Source organism: Dipodomys ordii, unplaced genomic scaffold (assembly GCF_000151885.1).
Source record: "Dipodomys ordii isolate 6190 unplaced genomic scaffold, Dord_2.0 Scaffold250, whole genome shotgun sequence".
In the NCBI taxonomy this organism is placed as follows: Eukaryota; Metazoa; Chordata; class Mammalia; order Rodentia; family Heteromyidae; genus Dipodomys; species Dipodomys ordii.
Window position 1 is genome coordinate 696,977 of NW_012267466.1, and position 8,505 is coordinate 705,481.

The window sequence follows — 8,505 nt, forward strand, 5'->3', positions numbered from 1 at the left end:
CACCCAAGACTCTGCCATGGCTCAGGACTACATGTGGTACCAGGGCATTCCTTTCCCTGTTGTGGATTTCTACCCTGAACGCATAAAAGCAGTCCATGAGGAGCTGGTGCTGAGGACTAAGACATCATCAGGGTGACCTACCCCAAATCAGGTGAGCAGAGGGGCCTGTGCCTGCGTGGGAAAGCCCAGAGCTATGGCCTCACTCCCAACTGTGTTCCACGTAGGAATGGTGTAGTAGCTCATGATTGAAGACCTGTGGCCCTGTGGTATTGTGACAGTATTGCATGCAACAGCTCGCAGACAGCCCCCAGGCCCTGTTCAAACTCCAAGGTTGGCAGCAGATTTTTTAATAGGTGTTTTTGAGGTGCTCCATAGTTCATAAAATGAAAAGGATGATTCTGAGGTTACCTGGAGAAAAAGCATGATCTCAAATAGAAGAATCATGATGGGCCATAGTTAGGACCTGGAAAACTTGGGGTAAACACAAGACACTGGCAGGCCAGGGAACCTGTGTGAAGGAGCACGGGGAGTGGGGAGGGAGCACTGAGGGCACACTGCAAGGGAAATGTGCTGAAAACCACAACCAGTGGGGGCACTGAAGAATTTCAGCCACAGCTAACAGCTGCATTAAACCCAAATATCCCCAGAGAAATGGCTGCACAATCCCAAACAAGTTGAGAGATCAAAGTGGAATATTAAACACTGTTGAAAAAGCAGACAGCTCATGAAAGGATCCATCATATCCTTCCCAGGGGACCATGCAGAGGAAGACAGTCACTGGAGAAAGAAGGTTACAAGGTGTATTAGAGGAGACATATATCCCCCAGAGAGAGAGAGCTCATGACCACCTCCACTATCTAGCAGCAGCAGGGGCTGAGGGTAGGAAGTGAGGAAAGGTGGGAGCTCAGGTGGGTCTGGGTGGAGAGAGGGAGGGGCCAGCTGTATGGCAAGATCTTCAGGGCAGGAGGCAGCTCAGATATGGGTGGAGCTGAGGAACAAAGGTGAGCATAATGCTTCCTACTTAGACCCATGCTCTACTATTATCAGGACATTTTGCCATTTGAAACAACATGAGTCAAGGCCATAGAACAAAACAAAACAAAAAAGAAAAAAACTGTGTACTATTGCACTCATATACAAAACCCAGAACTGCCAAAGTCCTGGTGCGATAATAGAATGATGGGGGTCAGGGCAGATGGCAAGAATATCAGTATTCAGTTGACATAGACAGTGTAGACTTATTAGATGACAAAATACTGGCATTGATTGAGCTATGACTAAAATACACTAAACAGGGGCTGGGAAGGTGGCTCAGTGGTAGAGTGCTTGCCTTGAATGCCTGAGACCTTGGATTACATTCCTCAGCACCACATATGCAAAAATATAACAGCTGGAAGTGGGGCTATAGCTCAAGTGGTAGAGTGCTAGCCTTGAGCTGACAAGCTGAGGGACAGCACCAAGAATTCAAGAAATGATGGGAATATTGTTTAATTCTCTCCTTTCTCCCTTGAAGATGATCTATGCCATCAGAAATCCTAAGGATGTCCTTATATCTGCTTATTATTTCCAATGTTTTACAAATCTGGCTAAGAAACCAGAGTCACTGGAACAATTTTTTTGAATGGTTCTTGCAAGAATATGGTGAGTAGACTGTGAAGTGAATGGAGAAGGATTTAAACCTCTTTGAGTGTCCCCTCACCCCAAGGTCTGCTTTAAATCTCACCATCTGTGGGTCCAATGCTTCCTCCTCTCAGAACTCACATTGGCTAAAGGCAGCACCAGACTTCTCCCATGATGGAAGGTCCCAAGGTGTTTTGAGCCCCTGGAGTTTCCGTAGACATGGAGGACCCGCCCCCTCCTGTGTGCTCTACTCCCAGATGTTGGCTCACAGCTGCTCACTGGCTTCCCACACAACCCAACTCTACCTTCCCTACGTATTTTTATATTATAAATTTGTTTGGCTGTCCGTGTCAGAGTTTCTCTCTTGAAGTTAGGATCTCTCTGTTTCTAGTCATGCAAAAGTTCTGGGTCATTCCTCATGCTTGTAATTTTGTCACTTGTCCATGGTTCTGTGAGGGGTCCATGGCCTGAGTTGGGTATGAAGGATGGGGGGACCCCACATCTGTGCTCTATGTACCTCATCATCTGGTATCTCAGGCCCTCTGGGTTTAGCTTCACAACCAGTAGAGGTGCTTGATGAGTTGTTTCTCCCCTGATTCAACATCTCTTAACACTTGGATCTATAGTCAGGGCTGGTGGATCATGCCTATAATCTCAGCTACTCAGGAGCTGAGAGCTGAGGGTCAGAGTTGGAAGCCAACCCAGGCAGAAAGTCCTTGAGGCTCTCATACCCACTTAATCATCATGATGCAGGGAGTGAAGGTGTGGCTCAAGTGGTAGAGAGGAGTGTAGAAACCGAGGGACAGTGCTCTGGCCCTGATTTCAAGCAAAGATGTTTCCATTAGAATAAACCACACCAAGGCCTCTGCAGACTGACCTGCTGGGAGCCATGGGCAGCGATGGGAGGTGCCTCGTGTGCTGTGTGTCACAGCTCAGGCCTTGCACTCAGACTTGTGCTCAGTTGTGCAAATGAGGGATTTGGACCAAGCTGGCATGGAAGGCCCTCAGCCTGAGTTCTGTGAGGGCGTGCGGAGCTCTTTGTCCGGGTAAGAGATTTTGGAGTGGCCTTTGGTGACCTGCTTCAGATAGAACAAAGGTTGTACTACAGGAAAAAATTGCTTAGAAATCTATATCCTGGCTCCACAGTGCTTGTGTTTGCTCTCTTTCCCTCTCCCTCCCTCATTTTCCCTCCCTTCCCCTTTTCTTCCAGTCATGGAGCTTGAATTCTGGGCCTGGGTGCTGTCCCTCAGCTCTTTAGCTCAAGGCAAGCACTCTACCACTTGAGCCACAACGCCACTTCTGGTTTTTTGATAGTTCATTAGCAATAACACTCTCATGGACTTTCTTGCCCAGTCTGGTTTGAACAGTGATCCTCAAATCTCAGTGTCCTAAGTAGCTAGGATGACAGGCGTGAGCCACCAGTACTCAGGTAGTGTTCTCTCTTCGAGGCTATAAAGAGACAGGACTTATTTCTTAGTTACACTCTGGTGAAGGTGACAGGGACCAGAGGGATCCCTGCTGTAACCACCATGCGGATCGGGAATGGTGAAGACTTTTCATGCTGCCCCACTCTTCCCCATGCAGTGCCTTACGGATCATGGTTTGATCACGTCCGGGGCTAGATGTCCATGAGGGAAAAGGAGAATGTGCTAGTCCTCAGTTATGAGCAGATGAAAAAGGTAATGATTGATTTTACATGCACCAGACCACGGCCCTCTTCACCCCTTCTACCGTCTCCCCTGCTCCTCCAGTATCTTCTTCCCCAATATCCTCCCCCCATTCTCCATCCCAACTTTCTATGTCAACTTTCTACATCCTGTTGTGTGTTATTACTTCCCGCATTCCTCTCAGCCTCCTTTTCTTTATTTTTGTTTTGAGATGGTGTTTTCAACTCAGTACCTGTGTTTTGCTTTTTGGCTAGTGCTCTACCCACTGAGTCATGCCCCCAACTCCACAGGCCACCCATCCTTGCCCCTACCACTGCCTTCTGCTGTTTCTCTCTTCTCCTGCTCCCTCCTCCTCAGTCATGCTCTGTGTTATCCCCTCTCATACCTGAGCCGTGTTTTTCTCTCCTTAGGACCCGAGGAGCATGGTAGAGAGGATCTGTGGGTTCCTGGGGAAGGTGCTGGAACCTGGAGAGCTGGACTTGGTCCTGGAGAACAGTTCCTTCCAGGCAATGAAGGAGAACAAGATGTCCAACCTCGCTGAAGTCCCAGAGGAGCTTGTTACTGCTGGTTTGAAAATCACCAGGAAAGGTATGGAAATGTCCCAGGGAAGGAGGTGCTGGAAGCCAGGGAAAGAAATCTGGTCTCCAACCACACACTCCTGGCCATGGATCAGCCAGGAACAGGCTGGATGTTCACTTCCAGCTTGTGTTAAAACAAAGTAAACTGGAAGTGGAGCTGGGGATCAAATGGTAGAGTGGCAAGCCTTCAGCAAAAGAAGCTCAAGATCAGTGCCCAGGTCCAGAGTATAAGTCCTACAACAGACAAACAAATCATGTGATAGTAAGTGGATCTGAAAAGAAAACAAAGTGTAAGTACCAGCTGGGTATGCATGGCTCAGGCCTGTAATCCTAGCTGCCCAGGAACCTGAGATCTTAGCATCATAGTTCAAATCCAGACGGCATAGCATAGCCCAGAAGATTCCTTCTCTCCACTTAACTATCAAAAAAAACAGAAAATGGAATTGTGGCTCAAGTAGTAGAGCACAAGGCTTGAGCAGAAAATAACTCCCAAACAGTACCTAGGCCCTGAGTTCAAACTCTTGTATAGACACACACTTGCACACACATGCACATATGTACATACACTTAACTCTATTATATAAAAACTCTATTCAACTTCCTATTAAATAAAAATGCTATTGTGTGACTATAAGTCCACATCCTTAGCTTTCCGACTACCACACATCTGGGGAGGATGTGCCCCTCTGGTGGCAGGGGCCAGAACTTGAGAGGAGAGCACTGGACATGGAGTGTGGTGGCTGTGGAGTCCATCTCCCAAGGAGATCTGTGGCCTCAACCTCGGGGCAGGCAGAGGGCAGAAGGGACACCAGGGGACAGTGCCTTCCTGCCCTGACCCAGTCTGGTGTCATTGTTTTTCCATGGCCTAGGTATCATGGGGGACTGGAAGAGCCACTTCACCCCAGCCCAGACCCAAGCCTTCGAGGAAACATTCCGGGAGAAGATGGTGGGACTTCCTCCTGAGCTGTTCTCGTGGGACTAAGCCCAGATTTAGCTCCTTGTGTGTTGGGATGAAGACTTATGTCCCCATCTTATGGAGGTGACAGGACTGGGCAGAAATCATAGCATTAGTCTGTCACTCGAATCAGGAGGTCTGACTTTGCCTGTCACATCTTTGGTGCAATCACCAGGACGGGTGGCAGCCACCTGCACGTGAGGAGCACAAAGGGACCCGTGTGTGTTCTTGCTGAAATAAATGGGGCCACGGCACCGAGGGCTGACAAACATGCCTTAGTGTTCTGTTTAACAAAGACGACCTGGGTGAAAGGCTGCGGAGGTCCCTCAGGTGTGGACAGTGGGCTGCCCACAGCAGGAGGCTGCCTGAGGGTTTGCTGGATGTCCTGGGGAAGGGGTTGTCTTCCCCCCAATTGATCTTGTGTGGAAGCTCTGTCCTAACTTGAGACAACCTGGGATGAGGCGGGAACAGACACCAGGTCCTGGAATTGAGGTTTGGGGCACCAGGAGCCTGAAGCCTTTTGCCACCTTCCGGTGCCCTGAGTCCATTTGACAAGGTATTTATTGAGTAGGGCACAGGGGTGTAAGTGTACAAAGTGAGATCACAATTTCCTGACATATCAAGCACCAATACTATAATACAATCTTAATCACAAGCACCCATTGTGTGGTATCATCTCCCTCAAGTGATAAATAACTCCTTCATCTTAAGCAGAAGCTGTAAGCAGTAAATGACTTAGAGTTCACATAGATTTTTATCTATCCCAAAGATCCCAGAAGGTCTGATGTGGAATTAGCCTACCCCAAGAAAGAAATCTGAAGTCCTATCAATCCAGAAGGGAGTGACCTTTCCAGGAAGCTCTCAGGATTCTAAGAGTTCATGTTCAGAGGAGGCCTTCCATCCTCCCAATCCGTTCAGCTCTCACAGCTCAGCTTTTGGGGGCTCTCACAATCCCCCCTTTTCCTATTATTTCAGAGAGCATAATTATCATTTTTGTTTGAGCTAACTTATGCTGCATGCTAGAAGATAAATATTGAAATAGACAGGAGGCTAGCCAGATAATCCATAAAATAGAGGATCTTGGGCCCAGAAAAGCCAAAAAAAAAAAACAGGAAAACTATTCTGGAAGTCCCCAGTTATCACTGAATTTTAACTTTTTCAGCTCCTATTTGAGCTGCTCTAGCTGATTCTGAATCCTTTGAGAATTGCCAGTTATCTTACAGCAGCTCAGTCCTTCAAACAGTTCACATCCTAAATGGTTTGTCAACAGCAAAGAATCTGTGGCGCTTCCAATGTGTCAAATTATTATTCTTCCATTTTTCATTTCCTGATGGATTGATTCATTGATTGATTTCTTGATTTATTTATCTGCCACTTGGTTGAATATACAAGGTCATCTGCTGCACTCTTTCTGGACACCTTCTTCAAGTCTAGGGACAGGCAGAATAAAAGCTGCAGCTACAGCCCTATCTGCAGTATTTAAAAGCATTAAGTTATCATCACAATTTCTAGTGAGATCTTGTCTCATGCATCTCTTATTCTGATGGGTCAAATTACTAAGACAGACAGGCACCATTCTCCTAACATAACAGTCATGGATAATTTGTCTTTAGAGCCCCACCTGCCTTTTATCCACAAAAGAAAGAACAAGCAATGATGACTCTTTTTCCTTGAGGCAAAGAGTCTTGTCACCGATGAACAGTTGCTAAGGTCATTTGCACAACTGAAGAATGAACACTCACAATGAACTATCAATTCAAGGTCCAAAGTTAATTCATTCTCTAAAATCTCATCTTCTTGACCACCAAATTCATACTGAGTTATATTTTTACCTCTTTTAAACTGACAGCATGTCCTACTAAACTTTCTGTTAGAACATATTGCACAGAAGAGCCTTCTTTGATACAAAAGGAAGTTTCATTCATGGTCTTTTTTTTTTTTTGGTTTGTCATAGGGCTTGAACTTTGGGCCTGGGCACTGTCCCTGAGCTCTTTAGCTAAAGATAGAGCATTCTGACTTGAGTCACAGCAACACTTCTGGTTTTTACCACTTCCTGTCTGGGCTGGCTTTGAACTGCGATCTCAGCCTCCTGAGTAGCTAGGATGACAGGCATGAACCACTGGCACCTGGCCAGACTAAATATTTTAACTCCATCCTTATATCACTGGACAGGTCCCATTTCTGAGTTGTTACATATCACAGTACAATTTAAGTGCAACAGTTTACCCAGCATAGGAACCTCCCAAACAGAGGCTTATACTGAGCAGGAGGCACCAGCAGTCTGAATAAGCACCATCATCATTATAAACAATGATGATGCATTCACTTCCAGTCCCTTGTCCTTTTGGCATCTATCAGCTTCTAGAGAAAGCTTCTTCACTCCTCCCCAGGTGGAAAGGGTTGCTGTTTCTCTTTCTCCCTGAGCCTTTAGTTATCCTCATCCTCTTGAAGGTTTTCTCCAGAGGTTCCTGGAGATTGGATGCATTTTCTCTTCTTTCTGGTTTTTATTTCAGGGTAGTAGAGAGATGTCTGCTGAACCTGTGCACCCACAGAAATAACCACCACCCCATACTTTGACAGTTCCGGGTCTCTAGTTATTACCAATGTCATCCTTACAGCGAATAGGTTGAGGTGAAGACGCAATTTTTCAGGTCTTTCCAAAGTTTATCTGCTGCTGAAGTATTGGATGGAAAAAGAAAATTTCAAAATTAAGAGTATAGAATGCCATTGCTATCTGTTCTTTGGGGCTCTAGTGACCTATCTATCTCCTCCCCTACACCTTTTTTTTTGGTCAATCCTGGGGCCCAAACTCAGGGCCTGGGTACTGACCCTGTGCTCTTCAGCTCAAAGCTAGCACTCTACCACTTGAGCCACAGCACCACATCCAGCTTTTTCTGAGTAGTTTATGGAACATAAGACTCCCACAGACTTTCTGCCCAAGGATGGCTTTCAACTGGGATCCTCAGATCTCAGCCTTTTGAGTAGCTAGGATTACAGGTGTGAACCACCAGCGTCCGACTTGAAGTGAATGTTAAGTAGTTCTAATTTTCCTTTTTCCACTATGAAATAAATAGTTTGGATAACTTTTCTTTCCATGGCCTCATTTTAAAGGCCATTCCCATTGATAATTTGCACTTAAGTTCACACCTTTGAAACCTAGAACCACTGGGCAGCACCCATTTCTCTCCTGGCCATCTGGAATTTAAACCTGACACTTTTTTTTTCCTGTAGTCTGAGTTACCAAGTAGAAAACCTTTAAACTCAAATAGCATAGTTTTTCTTTACATGTAGGAATCACTTACCAAGAATCCAGACTTAATAAACTAAGGATCTCAGAACAAGCTTATTCTTCCCAATTTGTATCTAATTGCAAAATAGCATTGAAACCAAATTATGTTATACAGATTAACCCTTTTTACATTTTAATTCTCCTTTTAAATGTTTTAATTTTTAATACATCCCAAGGGGCAGTTTTTAGGAATAGTAATCACATTGCCTACATTACTATTACTTTTTAGTGTCTGACTGAAAGGGAAAGAGAGAAGCATCTATATGAAATTGGCATAAAGTATGAAGTATTGGTATTGTGGCTGGTAAGGTGGCTCAGGGGTAGAGTGCTTGCCTTGCATTCATGAGGCCCTGGGTTCAATTCCTCAGCACCACATAAGCAGAAAAAGCTAGTAAT

General features: G+C 45.6%; 1 pseudogene; it reads left to right on the forward strand.

Moving 5' to 3' along the window:
* Nucleotides 1-4,851, forward strand: part of LOC106000939 — a 27,600-nt pseudogene extending 22,749 nt beyond the window's left edge.
* Nucleotides 4,852-8,505: the final 3,654 nt, after the last annotated feature.